Source organism: Prionailurus bengalensis, chromosome A1, assembly GCF_016509475.1.
Source record: "Prionailurus bengalensis isolate Pbe53 chromosome A1, Fcat_Pben_1.1_paternal_pri, whole genome shotgun sequence".
NCBI classification, from domain to species: domain Eukaryota; kingdom Metazoa; phylum Chordata; class Mammalia; order Carnivora; family Felidae; genus Prionailurus; species Prionailurus bengalensis.
The window spans coordinates 161,584,648-161,602,382 of NC_057343.1; the positions used below are offsets into that span (position 1 = coordinate 161,584,648).

Genomic DNA, 17,735 nt, shown 5'->3' on the forward strand with positions numbered 1-17,735 from the left:
GAGATTAAAGATCAAGTAAGTTAATACTATCAAAAGAGACAGGTTGTAACTAGAGGGATTGAAGAAGAAATTAATGAGAGAACTTGGAGTTAATTGGGAGAGGAGAAAAGATACAGACTATAACTCTAGATTAAAAGCCCTTTATTACCACTGTAGATAAATCATTAATCACCAGATACTTGGGGGGAAAATGGAAGAATTTTCCATTTTATATTTATCTGACTACTAGGAATCCATAAGATAATCTAGATAATGCTCATTCAAAACAAAATGTAAAAAGAAAAATAAACAGGGATAGAACTTAAAAAAAAACATTGGTGGTAAGAGGCAATCTCAAATGATATTCTCTATTTATTTTGAATAATAACAATATTGGTCAAAACCTGTAAGTTTTGCTTATTGTTTCTCCCTCCTTTGGCTGTAGGAAAGATAAAAAATTATAAAGTAAGTCCCTTGGATAGATTATTTCTATTTGAAATGAAGCCTCAACAGCTCACCCTTGATTGGGAAACAAAGCAGAACCCTAGAGCATCCACATAAAAATAAGGTGGGTACTTGTTAGGCAGAGTGCACTCTGGCACGTTCCTTAAAATAAAGAAAAATACAAATTTCACACCAAATTCACAGTCCTTGCCGCTTAAACTCAAACCCCTAAGCTCAACAGGAAATCTGTCTAAACCTACAAAATGAACCTTGTGACTATAGCTTTGAGAGAGATTTTTATATAGGTTCCAGATAAATTAGAAAACCAAGTGGTTCTGTCTATAACAAAAGTAGTCAAATTAAGGTCAGGATAGAGTTTACTCTTCCAAAAAATATGTACAGTAAAAAGAAAATGCTTAGTAACCTTGAAAGTGACCTCAACAGAAAAGTAAACAACCAAACAAAAGCAATCATGGAAACAATAAAATCTAGTTTATATTTAGTTATAATCGGTAATAGTCCAAACTATACATGCAAATGCATTAAATTCTCACTGAAAATAACAAGGTTCACAAGCATGGAAAAAGCATCTGTCTATTATATGCAAATGATACAGCAAAAACAACTGAACAGAGGAAATTTGAAAAGGATAGAGAAAACTGTAAGGGATATTAAAAAGAGAAGAGGAGTAGATATTTTAAATTGGAGAATTTAAAAAGCATGAATAGAAAACAGAATACAGGATTAAAGTTGAAATTTTCAGAAAAAGGATTTAACTTATGAGCATTTACCAGTTGTTAACATAGAAAGGAGATATGTAAGTCCAGATACAAAGAGATGTATGGGAAAAATGAGAGCTATGAATCAGCCTGATTCTCATTCACTTGTAGGCAACTGTTAAGATAAGGTCTGATGAAACCTGAATTGTCAAAGAAACAGACCTCTGTTCCCATTATCCAATACTGAGTTCAAGAAAGTATTTGGATCAGGCCAAGTTGGCCTGGGGAGGCTGGGTGTGAAATATGAGATATTGTTTTAGTTTTTGTTTCTTTGGGAATTTTAAAAGGTATTTTGTGTAGAGGTTACTGTTTGCCAGCATCATAGAATGCATTATATGTCTGCCTCCGAGATTAATGAGATGAACTGGCCCAGGTGAGAAGTCTGCAACACATTTATCCAGCTAAGGCTTCATGTAGAAATGCTTCATTAATGCGGGAGGGAGAGAGCTGTGCTCTCAGTAGTATCACATGACATATACTCACATGTCATCTTGCTAGGGAAGTACAGTCACCTGGAATTTCTTAGATCTGTGGTTTGATTTCTTTCTTCAGTTTTGGAAAATTCTCTGCTCTCGTCTTTTTAAATATTCCATTGCCTCGTTCTGTCTTTTTTTCTCATTCTGGGATGCCAGTACTGTGAATCTTGGAACTTCAGTCTGGATTTTTTTTTCCTGAACTATTTTCAAAATTAATAATTCAAGATTAATAATTTTCAAGATTAATAATTAACTCTTTAGCTGTATCTGATCTGCTCTTAAGCACACATGTACTAGGTTCTTAATTACATTTCCATTTCCACTTGATTTTTAGAATTTAAAAATATAGTTTTTGTCATCTGTCTAAATTCTGCATCTTATTTGTGTTCCTGAATATATTAATTTTAGCATTTATTTATTTTTTATTTAGACAACAAGCATTTGTTAACTATATACTGTCTATCAAATCCATAACAAGTGTTGGTGTTAACAAAAATGAATGAGGCTTGGTCTTTAATTGTTTATTTTATTTTATTTTTTTACTTAAATCCAAGTTAGTTAACATGTAGTGTAATAATGGTTTCAAGAGTAGAATTTAGTGATTCATCACTTACATATGACACCCAGTGCTCATCCCAAAGAGTGCCTTCCTTAATGCCCATCATCCATTAAGCCCACCCCCCCACCCAATACCCCACCAGCAACCCTCAGTTTGCTCTCTGTATTTAAGTCTCTTATGGTTTGTCTCCCTAATTATAGCAAGTTTAAAGCCTCTGTGTGATAACTCTAATGTACAGCTTACCTGTGAATCTGTTTGATCTTTTTTGTGTTGCTGCTTGAATAATTCTTGTCCTTTTTCATAACTGCTCATTTCTTTTACTGAATAATAGACATTATAGATGGAAAAATTGTAAGAATTAATTTGAGACTCAGGATGATGTTATTCATTGGATATAATTTACATTTGCTTTAGTCAGCTAGTGAGGCTAGGGATAGACGAATTTTAATTCAATCAGGGATTGAACCCATGGCAGCATTCAGTCCTTGTAACAGCCGCATTGTTTCTTTTTCTTTTTCTTTTTTTTTTTTAATGTTTATTTATTTATTTTGAGAGAAAGAGTGCAGGAGTAAGCAGGGCAGGGGTAGGGACAGAGGGAGAGAGAGAATCCAAGGAAGCCCCACACTGTCAGTGATAAAGCCCCACACAGGGCTCAATTTAATGAACCATGAGATCATTACCGGGAACCAAGATCAAGAGTGATGTTCAACCACTCAACCTACTGAGCCACCCAGGCACCCCACAGCTGTACTGCATCTGATTCATTGTTATTCTTAGAGTTTGGCCTTTCAGGATCTCTTGTATTTCAAAGAAACAAATAAACAAACACCTGCTCTGGTCCCATCTTTCCTGATAACTTTCAGACTATTTTAGGTCTCCCAGCTCTATGAGATTTTTAAAAGTTCTTCTCAGTTCTTCAGCTTCTCAGTCATCTTCAGAATAGTAAACCCTGCTAAATTTATTCGAGCGCCACCAGTCTCTAGTGTTTCCAGACATTTTTACCTATAATATAGGATACATTTTTCTCTTCTCTGTAGAATTTAAAATTCTCTCACTTTCTTCAAATTTTGAACTTTCATCTAAAAGATTTAGGTGTGTGTATTAAAAAAAAAAAAGTCCTGGTTGGTTCTTGAAGGGCTCATTCCATGAGGAAGTTTGTGATTTTTTTTTTTTTAGAAATGACAAATTTTATTTTATTTTTGATTATTTAATTCTATTCTTTCTGGAATTTCCAATGTGTAGATTTTATATATTTTTTGGAACCTATCCTTGATGTTTTCAGAAAAGGCATAATGGTGAAGTAGTAAAGAAAGTAACTTAATCAAGTTTCACTGCTTCATTTTAAAATTTAGTTAACTCTTTATACAACCTAAAAGATTACCCCAGATTTCATGGGGGATAAATGTTTGTGTCACAGTAATCCCCTAGAGGGAGGTTACAGTATCCCTGCTCAGTGTGAGTCAGCTGGTATAATAGGCTGGAGAGAGATCAGAATAAAGTCATGGAGATATTTGTGAATCCAGAAATTGACCCTACCATTGGAGATCAATCCATGCAACCCTTGACCTGATATAATCTAATTCTAGTAGGTCATTCAGATAAGATAGAGTGAAAGAGACTACAGAAAATTTTATTCATGCCTTAGGGGAAGGCCAAGAATAAAATCTTTATAAATTCTATGGCTTTAAATTCTATGGTTGTTCTTTATTAAAATGGTAAAAATAAAATATAAATAAATTTTAGTTAACTGGGTGAGCTTAGTTAAATCTGGAAAACTATGTGTGCTTAAGCTTCATTTTGAGAAAAGATAATTAATTACACATTTTCAAATTACTCTGAGAAAAAAAAAAAGTAGGTAAAACATGTAATTATTAGGTCTCATTTGTTCAACACTTGGTGTTAGTACTTTAACTTCCAGAACATTAATTTCCTCTTCACTTGTGCCATTTTATTTGATTTTTTTCCCTTTAGCAATCAATCTTAAAATATCCAATATCCCTCACTTAGTTATATAATTATTCCTTTTTGCAGATAGCCTTGCTGAGAATACAGATTTGAATTTTAAAATTCTTTTATCATTTGCATTATGTTTCATTTTAATCCATCATAGTCCCTTTTATGTTGTTAGATCTTTACTCCAAATATTTGATAATTCTTACTCATGTTTTTAAGTAAGAGTTAGACTGAGGAGTGTGGGTGGCTACGGTGTTCTTAGTGATTTGCCAGTTAGTTCCCACAATAGCATCTCTTGTGAACAGAAGAGCTGATTGTGGGCTCTGGTTCAATGGAAAGTATATGTCAAGGTAGTTTTGCTCTCTGGATGCAGTGATAGATAGCTTAAGCTGGGGATCCCCCAATCCCAAATGGGATTTGGGGAGGTGGGGGAATTACACTTATGTTTAAAGACTGCCTTGAACTAAAAATCTCTGAACTTTAAAAATATAATGAAAGCACTGGTAATGGATTCTAAAAAGAATACTCTTCCCACCTATATCATATTTTTAGGCTTTTAATTTTGTATGTAGAGCTATCTATGTATCTATGAATTAAGATTCATCTATGGGGCGCTTGGGTGGCTCAGGCAGTTAAGCATCTGACTCTTGTTTTCACTTCAGGTAATGATCTCACAGTGAGTTGGAGCCCAGCATTGGGCTCTGTGCTGATGGCATGGAGCCTGCTTGGGATTCTCTCTCCCTCTCTCTGCCCCTCCCCTGTCTGTCTGTCTGTCTGTCTGTCTCTCTCTCTCAGAATAAACTTACAAAAAAAATTCATCTACATTATTCTCAGGTATATGTTTTTTTTTTTTTGGCCTTTGTGGGAACTTTTATAAGGTTATTTTAAACATCTCTTTTTCTTTTCCAGTTAAAAAGAAAACATTTTGTTGTAGTTCTCATTCAGATCTTGTGTCATGATCACTATATTTCTTGAGTACATTTTTTTTTATCCTTTCACTGTCAAAATTAATTTATTCTACAACCCAATCTTTCTAACAGTTTCTGTCAATTTATATATCTATAAAGGAGGATATGTCAGAATCCATTTAGCACATTTCAGCTTCGTTTTGAGAAGCTTTGAGAAAAGGAAGAATATGTATGGTCTGGAATACAAATATAAAATCCACTTTTGAAATTTGGATACATTTTAATGAAGTTTTACCAGAAGATACAAAAAGACAAAGGAAGATAAAATTTCATTTTTAATATTCCTTGAGATTTTCCTAGCCACATAGAGCCTTCATACATTTCCTTAAAATATTTCTTAAAAAAAAATCACAACTTCTACGGAGTGCTGACTGAAATATTCAGCATACAGAACAAAGGTGATTGTATCACCAACCTCAGTTTATTTCTATTTGTGATAACAGAACTATCAACTTCCTAAGAAAAGGATTTGTGAAAATATTCAAAGTTGAATATACAAAATTTCATGTTGTAGTAAAAAGATCATGTACTTAGTAGAATAACAATGACAATGATAGTAAACTTTTCTTATAAATTATGTGCTGTTAAGTTACTGATTCTTGGATATATGTTTTGTCATATTAATGTATTTGTAATAAATGTATATGAATGAATATTTATAGAAACCTCATTCCAGTGTTCATAAAATTTGACCTACTTAAAAAGGCTACTTGTACACATTATTACATCCAATTTTATTCCCTAATATTCTTATACTTTACCATTTTCTTCTTTTGAAAATGAGTGAACCAAACAAGAACAAATGTGTGTGGAAAACCTGCTTTTTATTGAGGTAAATTCTATTGTAATTTTGGCTGAAATGGATATACATTATTTTTTTTCCAGTGGAGATGTTTGTTCACATATGTATGTCCGGGAAGCAAAAAAAATATTTAAAATAAACCATCATGAAAGAGGGAAAGAAAAAAGAGAACCAGTCTTCAGAAAAATCATCATTTCAACAAATGTTCTGATTTTGCTTTGTTGATGAATATATTAATGCAGCAGATCATCTAAAAACTTTTCCAGTTGTATTAGAATCTCAAATGTTTATAAATAGTTAAGATAAAGTTTAATATTTTGTTCTAACTATTAAAAAAATCTGTCTCAATTCAAATGGGGAAAAAGTCAGCTTCTCAAATATGAGGTAAAATTAAAGAAATTAAAAGTCACTAAACTTCAGTCCTTGATAAGCGTACAAACAAATAACAACTGTTTATCTGTTCTATCTCTGACAACTCAATTTTTGTTTCATATATTAACATGCTCATTTAGTGTTTGGTGGTAAATCCCATAAGCAGAAAGTGTTTATCTTCTATCCAAAATAATAATAAATACAGTTTGCAAGGTTTTAAGTACCTAAGACAACAATAGACCCAGAATTGTGGGAGTAAATTCTCATGAACAAAACTGTCTTTGCAGTATTTGGCAACTTTTAGCAATATTCCTTTTAATGTTTTATTTTTTTTTATTTTTTATCTTTTTTATGAAATTTATTGACAAATTGGTTTCCATACAACACCCAGTGCTCATCCCAAAAGGTGCCCTCCTCAATACCCATCACCCACCCTCTCCTCCTTCACACCCCCCATCAACCCTCAGTTTGTTCTCAGTTTTTAACAGTCTCTTATGCTTTGGCTCTCTCCCATTCTAACCTCTTTTTTTTTTCCTTCCCCTACCCATGGGTTCCTGTTAAGTTTCTCAGGATCCACATAAGAGTGAAACCATATGGTATCTGTCTTTCTCTGTATGGCTTATTTCACTTAGCATCACACTCTCCAGTTCCTTCCATGTTGCTACAAAAGGCCATATTTCATTTTTCTCATTGCCACGTAATATTCCATTGTGTATATAAACCACAATTTCTTTATCCATTCATCAGTTGATGGACATTTAGGCTCTTTCCATAATTTGGCTATTGTTGAGAGTGCTGCTATGAACATTGGGGTACAAGTGGCCCTATGCATCAGTACTCCTGTATCCCTTGGATGAATTCCTAGCAGTGCTATTGCTGGGTCATAGGGTAGGTCTATTTTTAATTTTCTGAGGAACCTGCACACTGCTTTCCAGAGCGGCTGCACCAATTTGCATTCCCACCAACAGTGCAAGAGGGTTCCCGTTTCTCCACATCCTCTCCAGCATCTATAGTCTCCTGATTTGTTCATTTTGGCCACTCTGACTGGCGTGAGGTGATACCTGAGTGTGGTTTTGATTGGTATTTCCCTGATAAGGAGCAACGCTGAACATCTTTTCATGTGCCTGTTGGCCATCCGGATGTCTTCTTTAGAGAAGTGTCTATTCATGTTTTCTGCCCATTTCTTCACTGGGTTATTTGTTTTTCGGGTGTGGAGTTTGGTGAGCTCTTTATAGATTTTGGATACTAGCCCTTTGTCCGATATGTCATTTGCGAATATCTTTTCCCATTCCGTTGGTTGCCTTTTAGTTTTGTTGGTTGTTTCCTTTGCTGTGCAGAAGCTTTTTATCTTCATAAGGTCCCAGTAATTCACTTTTGCTTTTAATTCCCTTGCCTTTGGGGATGTGTCGAGTAAGAGATTGCTAAGGCTGAGGTCAGAGAGGTCTTTTCCTGCTTTCTCCTCTAAGGTTTTGATGGTTTCCTGTCTCACATTTAGGTCCTTTATCGATTTTGAGTTTATTTTTGTGAATGGTGTGAGAAAGTGGTCTAGTTTCAACCTTCTGCATGTTGCTGTCCAGTTCTCCCAGCACCATTTGTTAAAGAGGCTGTCTTTATTCCATTGGATGTTCTTTCCTGCTTTGTCAAAGATGAGTTGGCCATACGTTTGTGGGTCTAGTTCTGGGGTTTCTATTCTATTCCATTGGTCTATGTGTCTGTTTTTGTGCCAATACCATGCTGTCTTGATGATGAAAGCTTTGTAGTAGAGGCTAAAGTCTGGGATTGTGATGCCTCCTGCTTTGGTCTTCTTCCTCAAAATTCCTTTGGCTATTCGGGGCCTTTTGTGGTTCCATATGAATTTTAGGATTGCTTGTTCTAGTTTCGAGAAGAATGCTGGTGCAATTTTGATTGGGATTGCATTGAATGTGTAGATAGCTTTGGGTAGTATTGACATTTTGACAATATTTATTCTTCCAATCCATGAGCAGGGAATGTCTTTCCATTTCTTTATATCTTCTTCAATTTCCTTCATAAGCTTTCTATAGTTTTCAGCATACAGATCCTTTACATCTTTGGTTAGATTTATTCCTAGGTATTTTATGCTTCTTGGTGCAATTGTGAATGGGATCAGTTTCTTTATTTGTCTTTCTGTTGCTTCATTGTTAGTGTATAAGAATGCAACTGATTTCTGTACATTGATTTTGTATCCTGCAACTTTGCTGAATTCCTGTATCAGTTCTAGCAGACTTTTGGTGGAGTCTATCGGATTTTCCATGTATAATATCATGTCATCTGCAAAAAGCGAAAGCTTGACTTCATCTTTGCCAATTTTGATGCCTTTGATTTCCTTTTGTTGTCTGATTGCTGATGCTAGCACTTCCAGCACTATGTTAAACAACAGCGGTGAGAGTGGGCATCCCTGTCGTGTTCCTGATCTCAGGGAAAAAGCTCTCAGTTTTTCCCCGTTGAGGATGATGTTAGCTGTGGGCTTTTCATAAATGGCTTTTATGATATTTAAGTATGTTCCTTCTATCCCGACTTTCTCAAGGGTTTTTATTAAGAAAGGGTGCTGGATTTTGTCGAAGGCCTTTTCTGCATCGATTGACAGGATCATATGGTTCTTCTCTTTTTTTTGGTTAATGTGATGTATCACGTTGATTGATTTGCGAATGTTGAACCAGCCCTGCATCCCAGGAATGAATCCCACTTGATCATGGTGAATAATTCTTTTTATATGCCGTTGAATTCGATTTGCTAGTATCTTATTGAGAATTTTTGCATCCATATTCATCAGGGATATTGGCCGGTAGTTCTCTTTTTTTACTGGGTCTCTGTCTGGTTTAGGAATCAAAGTAATACTGGCTTCATAGAATGAGTCTGGGAGTTTTCCTTCCCTTTCTATTTCTTGGAATAGCTTGAGAAGGATAGGTATTATCTCTGCTTTAAACGTCTGGTAGAACTCCCCTGGGAAGCCATCTGGTCCTGGACTCTTATTTGTTGGGAGATTTTTGATAACCGATTCAATTTCTTCGCTGGTTATGGGTCTGTTCAAGCTTTCTATTTCCTCCTGATTGAGTTTTGGAAGAGTGTGGGTGTTCAGGAATTTGTCCATTTCTTCCAGGTTGTCCAATTTGTTGGCATATAAGTTTTCATAGTATTCCCTGATAATTGTTTGTATCTCTGAGGGATTGGTTGTAATAATTCCATTTTCATTCATGATTTTATCTATTTGGGTCATCTCCCTTTTCTTTTTGAGAAGCCTGGCTAGAGGTTTGTCAATTTTGTTTATTTTTTCAAAAAACCAACTCTTGGTTTCGTTGATCTGCTCTACAGTTTTTTTAGATTCTATATTGTTTATTTCTGCTCTGATCTTTATTATTTCTCTTCTTCTGCTGGGCTTAGGCTGCCTTTGCTCTTCTGCTTCTAGTTCCTTTAGGTGTGCTGTTAGATTTTGTATTTGGGATTTTTCTTGTTTCTTGAGATAGGCCTGGATTGCAATGTATTTTCCTCTCAGGACTGCCTTTGCTGCGTCCCAAAGCGTTTGGATTGTTGTATTTTCATTTTCGTTTGTTTCCATATATTTTTTAATTTCTTCTCTAATTGCCTGGTTGACCCACTCATTCGTTAGTAGGGTGTTCTTTAACCTCCATGCTTTTGGAGGTTTTCCAGACTTTTTTCTGTGGTTGATTTCAAGCTTCATAGCATTGTGGTCTGAAAGTAAGCATGGTATAATTTCAATTCTTGTAAACTTATGAAGGGCTGTTTTGTGACCCAGTATATGATCTATCTTGGAGAATGTTCCATGTGCACTCGAGAAGAAAGTATATTCTGTTGCTTTGGGATGCAGAGTTCTAAATATATCTGTCAAGTCCATCTGATCCAATGTCTCATTCAGGGCCCTTGTTTCTTTATTGACCGTGTGTCTAGATGATCTATCCATTTCTGTAAGTGGGGTGTTAAAGTCCCCTGCAATGACCACATTCTTCTCAATAAGGTTGCTTATGTTTATGAGTAATTGTTTTATATATTTGGGGGCTCCGGTATTTGGTGCATAGACATTTATAATTGTTAGCTCTTCCTGATGGATAGACCCTGTAACTATTATATAATGTCCTTCTTCATCTCTTGTTACAGCCTTGAATTTAAAGTCTAGTTTGTCTGATATAAGTATGGCTACTCCAGCTTTCTTTTGGCTTCCAGTCGCATGATAAATAGTTCTCCATCCCCTCACTCTCAATCTAAAGGTGTCCTCAGGTCTAAAATGAGTCTCTTGTAGACAGCAAATAGATGGGTCTTGTTTTTTTATCCATTCTGATACCCTATGTCTTTTGGTTGGCGCATTTAATCCATTTACATTCAGTGTTATTATAGAAAGATACGGGTTTAGAGTCATTGTGATGTCTGTATGTGTTATGCTTGTAGTGATGTCTCTGGGACTTTGTCTCACAGGGTCCCCCTTAAGATCTCTTGTAGGGCTGGTTTAGTGGTGACAAATTCCTTCAGTTTTGGTTTGTTTGGGAAGACCTTTATCTCTCCTTCTATTCTAAATGACAGACTTGCTGGATAAAGGATTCTTGGCTGTATATTTTTTCTGTCTAGCACCCTGAAAATCTCGTGCCAATTCTTTCTGGCCTGACAAGTTTCAAAAGAGAGATCAGTCACAAGTCTTATAGGTCTCCCTTTATATGTGAGGGCACGTTTACCCCTTGCAGCTTTCAGAATTTTCTCTTTATCCTTGTATTTTGTCAGTTTGACTATGATATGTCATGCAGAAGATCGATTCAAGTTACGTCTAAAGGGAGTTCTCTGTGCCTGTTGGATTTCAATGCCTTTTTCCTTCCCCAGTTCAGGGAAGTTCTCAGCTATGATTTCTTCAAGTACCCCTTCAGCACCTTTCCCTCTCTCTTCCTCCTCTGGGATACCAATTATGCGTATGTTATTTCTTTTTAGTGTATCACTTAGTTCTCTAATTTTCCCCTCATCTCCTGGATTTTTTTATCTCTCTTTTTCTCAGCTTCCTCTTTTTCCATAACTTTATCTTCTAGTTCACCTATTCTCTCCTCTGCCTCTTCAAGCCGAGCTGTGGTGGTTTCCATTTTGTTATGCATTTCGTTTAAAGCGTTTTTCAGCTCCTCGTGACTGTTCCTTAGTCCCTTGATCTCTGTAGCAAGAGATTCTCTGCTGTCCTGTATACTGTTTTCAAGCCCAGCGATTAATTTTATGACTATTATTCTAAATTCACTTTCTGTTATATTATTTAAATCCTTTTTGATCAGCTCATTAGCTGTTGTTATTTCCTGGAGATTCTTCTGAGGGGAATTCTTCCGCTTGGTCATTTTGGATAGTCCCTGGCGTGGTGAGGACCTGCAGGGCACTTCCCCTGTTTTGTGGTGTATAACTGGAGTTGGTGGGCGGGGCCGCAGTCAGACCTGATGTCTGCCCCCAGCCCACCGCTGGGGCCACAGTCAGACTGGTGTGTGACTTCTCTTCCCTTTTCCTAGGGGCGGATTCACTGTGGGGTGGTGAGGCTCGTCTGGGCTACTTGCACACTGCCAGGCTTGTGATGCTGGGGATCTGGCGTATTAGCTGGGGTGGGTAGGCAAGGTGCACGGGGGCAGGAGGGGAAGGCTTAGATGGCTTCTCCTTAGGTGATCCACTTCAGGAGGGGCCCTGTGGCAGCGGGAGGGAGTCAGATCTGCTGCCGGAGGTTTGGCTCTGCAGAAGCGCCGAGTTGGGTGTTTGCGCGGAGCGAGCAAGTTCCCTGGCAGGAACCGGTTCTCTTTGGGATTTTGGCTGGGGGATGGGCGGGGGAGATGGAGCTGGCGAGCGCCTTTGTTCCCCACCAAACTGAGCTCTGTTGTCAGGGGGCTCAGCAGCTCTCCCTCCCTTTGTCCTCCAGCCTTCCCGCTTTCCGAGCAGAGCTGTTAACTTATGACCTCCCAGACGCTAAGTCGCGCTTGCTGTCGGAACACAGTCCGTCAGGCCCCTCCGCTTTTGCAAGCCAGACTCGGGGGCTCTGCTTGGCCGGCGAGCCGCCCCTCCGCCCCGGCTCCCTCCCGCCAGTCCGTGGAGCAAGCACCGCCTCGCTGCCCTTCCTACCCTCTTCCGTGGGCCTCTCGTCTGCATTTGGCTCCTGCGACTCCGTTCTGCTAATCCTCTGGCGGTTTTCTGGGTTATTTAGGCAGGTGTAGGTGGAATCTAAGTGATCAGCAGGACGTGCGGTGAGCCCAGCGTCCTCCTAAGCTGCCATCTTGCCTCTTATTTCTCCTTTTAATGTTTTAATTGACATGAACCACTCATTAAATTATACTATCTTTATTTTTAATATCAATATGTATACACATATGTGTGTGTATATATATATGTGTGTGTAAAGTACATATATATATATGCACAAATTTCTAGTTACAGTTACTTCTTGATAACATGTATGGATAATTTTAATAACCTTTATATACTTTCTCTCTAAAATTCAGGTCTTCCACAATTTAAATTCAGATAAGAATCAAGTAACTGTTATAAAATAATGAATTTTGAATTTAGGGGTTTAAATAGTACTCAAAGAATTTTTTAAGTCAAAAGAAAAAAGGACACATTGGTAAATACATGGTAAACATCATAAAAAAAAAGTTTTATGTGATCTGGCACTCAGCAACTATTCAAAATAGCTCAAACAGGGCTCAAGATGCTACTATGCAGTATGAAGAGTTCATAGAAATCAATAAAGAAAAGATGATGAGCCTCCAGGATGCCAGGGACTTGCTTTGCTCTTCTAACCAGTTTCTGCCCAATGCCTGACAAAAAATTGTTGTTCCACAAGGTAACCCCAGTAACTCTTTGTTTGAAGATCAAAATACTCAGCATTGTGATAAGAATCTGCTTATGTAGTTTTGAAGAAACATAAGTTGGTACAACCCTAATGGAGGCCATTTTGCTTTCCTAAAAAAATCTTTAAAGGTCTTCATACACTTTGAACCACAGCTCCTGTTCTGATAGTGTATCTTTAAGAGTAATTAAAAAGAAGGTAAATTCTTTATACAGAAAGATTTTTATTCTAGTGCTCTTAATAATAAGGAAAGCATGGAAGAAGTCTAATTATCCACTAATATAATATCAATTTAATGTAATATGTGGTGGGGAGCAATGGGTGAAAAAGGTGAAGGGCTTAAGAGTCCACTTAACACAATGAGCCCTGAGAAATGTCTGGAATTGTTGACTCCCTATATTGTACACGTGAAGCTACTATAACACTGTAAGGTAACGACATTGGAATTAAAATATAAGTAAAAAACTTAAAACATTCACAAAAAGCTTTAATATTGTGGTAGAAAGAGTATGTTTTAGTATTTAATTAGTAGCTAATGTATATTGAAAGCTCATTATATTTAAAACACTATTCCAAACATTTATGTAACTTTCTAATTCTCATGTTAACAAAATACAGCAAGTACTGTTATCATTCCTGTTTTATAGTGGATAACACCAAGACAGAAAGATGTTAGGTAAACTGCTTGAGCTCACATCATTAGAACACGAGAGTTGGAATTTGAACTTTGATCCCAGAAACTTTGATTGCAGATCCTGTACTCTTGTATTATTCTGTTTCTTATTGAAAAAAGGTATAAAATATGCATATAATATCACAAATATTTTATACATAAATAGACACATACATAAATGAAAAAATTAAGATGAGCATTTTTGTGTGGTAAAATTATGGGTGACTCTTCCCTTGTTTCTTTTTTTTTTTTTAATTTTTTTTTTTTCAACGTTTATTTATTTTTGGGACAGAGAGAGACAGAGCATGAACGGGAGAGGGGCAGTGAGAGAGGGAGACACAGAATCGGAAACAGGCTCCAGGCTCTGAGCCATCAGCCCAGAGCCTGACGCGGGGCTCGAACTCACGGACCGCGAGATCGTGACCTGGCTGAAGTCGGACGCTTAACCGACTGCGCCACCCAGGCGCCCCGTCTTCCCTTGTTTCTACTTTCCAGTATTGCATACACTTTTCTCTAATAGATTTATACCAGTTTTATAATGAGATAAAAGTGTATATTTTTAGTTAAAATATCAAGCCTTGTCATGACTTATTATGATAAGGCCTTATCAAGCCTTATCATTGAATTAAAAGTTTGATTCTCTTAATTGAGGATGAGTTACACAAATCAGGTCTCTGGGATGCAGAATAGGGCTTGGGATGAGTTAGCTCTCAAAAAATAGTTGCAAACTGATTGACTAAAAGAATGAATCAAATGGCTAAGTCATTCAAATCGGGTTAAAGTTGTTTCCTCTTTGTGTAAAATTTGAAGTTTATAGATTTCTTAGAGTTCACATACATGTACATATATAGGGATGACATGAATATTCATGGAATATTTTTAAACTTCCATCTCTCCAATAATACTTTCAATATGTTTTATAGAATATCAGCAATGCAAGATGATAATTTAAAACAGGATCTATTGGCAAACAGAGTTTAGAAATGCTATGTATTACCTCTCATTCTTACAGATTTAAAATGCTCATTACTATGTTAGTATTTTAAAGAAAAATCTTAAAGAAAAACAAAGTTTTATTCTTTGACCAAATTTTTTTTTTTCATTTTTTTTTTTTATTTATTTTTGGGACAGAGAGAGACAGAGCATGAACAGGGGAGGGGCAGAGAGAGAGGGAGACACAGAATCGGAAACACGCTCCAGGCTCTGAGCCATCAGCCCAGAGCCCGACGCGGGGCTCGAACTCACGGACCGCAAGATCGTGACCTGGCTGAAGTCGGACGCTTAACCGACTGCGCCACCCAGGCGCCCCTGACCAAATTTTTCTTAAGGAAACTATGGAAACTTTGCAATACTTTTTTGGTCAGCACTGCTGTAAATAATTTTTATTCCCTTCAAGATGCTTCCCGTGAAATAATATCTTTTATACTTTTGGAGCATAGATTGATTATACAGGAATGACTTTCCAGATATGAGTGTCTAGGAATTCAGGAGTCTACTCTGACTGTAGTTTCATATTTGAATTTTAGTTGTATATATTATTTATCAACAGTATATAACTTATGTCTCTGGATAATAAACCTCTCATTAAACAGCATTTGAGCCACGAAATAAAGGACCTTAAGAATTTAGTCCTGTCTGGAAAGATACAGCTTTCTAAATAGTCATTCAAAATAAACTCACTGATTTTTCACATATATATGGCAGTGCTTACATTAGGTCATCTTTTTTTGACTGCAGATTTTCTAGAAATATCCATTCAGTGATTTTGTTTGTGCTTCAATAGTATTGTTATAAAAACATAAGTATATTCATTAACAACAACAACAACAACAACAACAAAAACACCAAATAGCTCAGAAAGTGTATCTCTATGTATATAAATCAATATAGATACTGGTATGCTATTTTACATAAATGGATTTTTATTCTATGTATTATTTTAAAACCTATCTGCTTATCAATTTCCACTCATTTTCCCCTCTCCTTTGGCCCTCTGATCTATTCACAGTGCCTTTCTAATGGTACCTTGTATGTCAATATTATGGGAATTCCTTTATCTGGGATGTTTCCCCCTTAATTTTTCTTGAAGTTAACATAAGTGACACCTGTAGATATCAGCTAAATTGTCAGGTTTTTTTTTTTCAGAGAAACCGTTCTATCCTCCCTTTCTAGATAAATTTCTAATACCTTCTAGTCTTAAAAGACTGGGTATCTCTCCTTCATAGCAGCTGTAACAGATAAAATACTATTTGTTTTTCTCAGATAAATTGTCTTTCCTCAGAAGATTAAGCTTTCCATAAGGGCATGGTTCAAAACCTTTTTCTCCCCATTGGTGGTAATATTTGTTAGTACTCACCCCTGTTCCCATGCTTTTGTGTTAACTATTGCAAAGAATTGGAAACCTGAAAATTACCTTTTAAGCCTCTTTTGCAGTTGGATTTTACATAGGTTCTGCCAATAGTTGTCTCTGGACAGAGGTAAGACACCTGGTGAGAGGGATAGCCATTCTGCCTCTGGCTCCAGCATCAGAATCACATATAAGTGGCTTTGTGACCCAGGCAGCAGCATCAGCAGTTTCAGTAATGGGAGCATAGAAGCTACTGCTTAGTACATACATCTAGAAACATCAAAGTGAACTTGGGGATTTGGTCTGGGTAGTGGGAAGTCCTGATTTCTGGGCAACACCATCATATTCCTTGAGTTCTTTCAGCCCATCTATCACCTTTATAATAAATTGTTACTTTGGACCCCTCACTGCTTTACATAGATTGGTTTCTGATTTCCTAACTGGATCCTGACCAAAAAACCTAGTTCATGTCATGTATTTTCAGTGAATGCATGCACCTGCTTTTTCACTCAATAATATGCCATAGACATATTTTATGTAAATAAATGCAGATATACATCAACATTGATTTATACATCTATTTAAATTACTCCTTCTAGCTAAGCTATAAAATAGAAATAAGATTTATTAAAATCATCTCTATCTGAGTTGAGGCTACATTTAATTTTTAACATTCTATTATTGTGTCAGGCCTCAGCCTCAAATAATGGGGAACTGTAATTAGGACTTTGGAATTACATGAATTTTTAGAGAATGCATGTGGTTATATTTAAATTCAATTTTCACTAATAATTTAGACATAGGAAAATTAGTTAAGTTATTCATATTGATGAAAAAGTATCTTTCAAAGAGTATTTTAACATATTCTATTAGATGAATAGATTATTAGAAAATAAACTGATCATGAATACTAGCTGTATTTGGTATTCTATTTGAATTAAATTCTCTTGATTTATGATAATAGGGTAAAACAATTCCTCCAGAGTTATAAGTAGTCCTAAAGGCACACCTAAAGCCTCAAGAAAGTAGGAGAAAAGTTTCAGGCTTGAAGAACAATCATATAAGTGAGTAGATTCTAGTTCACCCTAACTTGAAATAACTGAAAGCAGAATAATATAGCCTTTTAAAGGAGAAAAAATATATTAAAAATATTACTATCCCTTTAAATTGGAAAATGGTTCTGATTTAATGAAACAATGAAACAGTCTTTTTGTATTAAAAAGTCATTCATTGTATTATAAACATGTCACAACATGTATAGAACAGAAAACAAGAATGACAGGCATTTGAACCAAAGAACTGATTTAATTTTTGTTTCTTTCCTATATTGAGATAATATTGACATGCAACATTGTATTAATTTCAAGTATACAATGTAATGATTCAACACTTGTTTATACTGTGAAATGATCACCACAAGTTGTCTAGTGACCTTGGTCACCATAAAAAATTTAAGAAAAGATTTTTTTTTTCTTGTGATGAGAACTGTGAAGCTCAACTCTCCTGGCAACCTTCAAATATGCTCTATAATACCACTGGGTACAGTCCTTTTGTGCTGTA

The 17,735-nt window shown here is 36.2% G+C and overlaps 1 long non-coding RNA gene across 1 annotated transcript; it reads right to left on the reverse strand.

The window, feature by feature from the left end:
• Nucleotides 1-1,685: 1,685 nt before the first annotated feature.
• On the reverse strand, nt 1,686-16,325 carry LOC122475213. The gene is made up of 3 exons (XR_006295124.1): nt 16,242-16,325; nt 2,481-2,557; nt 1,686-1,878 (listed from the first exon to the last, which is right to left on the reverse strand). It is a non-coding gene; the product is annotated as an uncharacterized LOC122475213 (long non-coding RNA).
• Between the last annotated feature and the right edge of the window lie 1,410 nt (nt 16,326-17,735).